This window comes from Euleptes europaea, chromosome 21, assembly GCF_029931775.1.
Source record: "Euleptes europaea isolate rEulEur1 chromosome 21, rEulEur1.hap1, whole genome shotgun sequence".
Lineage (NCBI taxonomy): Eukaryota > Metazoa > Chordata > Lepidosauria > Squamata > Sphaerodactylidae > Euleptes > Euleptes europaea.
This window is the reverse complement of record NC_079332.1, coordinates 11,002,174-11,002,643: the sequence shown is the minus strand read 5'-3', so window position 1 is coordinate 11,002,643 and position 470 is coordinate 11,002,174.

Below are 470 nucleotides of genomic sequence, written 5' to 3'. Positions count from 1 at the left end.
GCGTGGTAATTGTTTTATTGAGGCACAAAACAGGCCAAGCTCGTCGGGAACATTATTATTAGTATTTTTAACTGGAGATGCTTCACCCACCCTCCCTGCCAGCCTCTCAGTGGTTAACTGGATGCCTGTAGACTGATAAATCTTCCCGTGATGGCAGAGTTATTTAAGCTGGTTTGCGGAAGGCTCCTTCTCATGTAATAGCAATATTCATAAAGCACTTCGGTGGCCTGATGCCCGTGGAACGTAGTCGGCCTTGAGCAAGAGCGCTCTTTGTAAGCTTGTATGCCCAGTCTCTTTCTCATAGAATCATGGAGTTGGAAGGGACCACCAGGGTCATCTAGTCCAACCCCCTGTACAATGCAGGAATTTCACACCTACCTCCAACTGCCCTAGGAGTGGTGGTTAAAATGCTTACGGCTGTTGAGCTTGGAAAGAAGGCAGTCAAGGGGAGACATGATAGAGGTCTATAA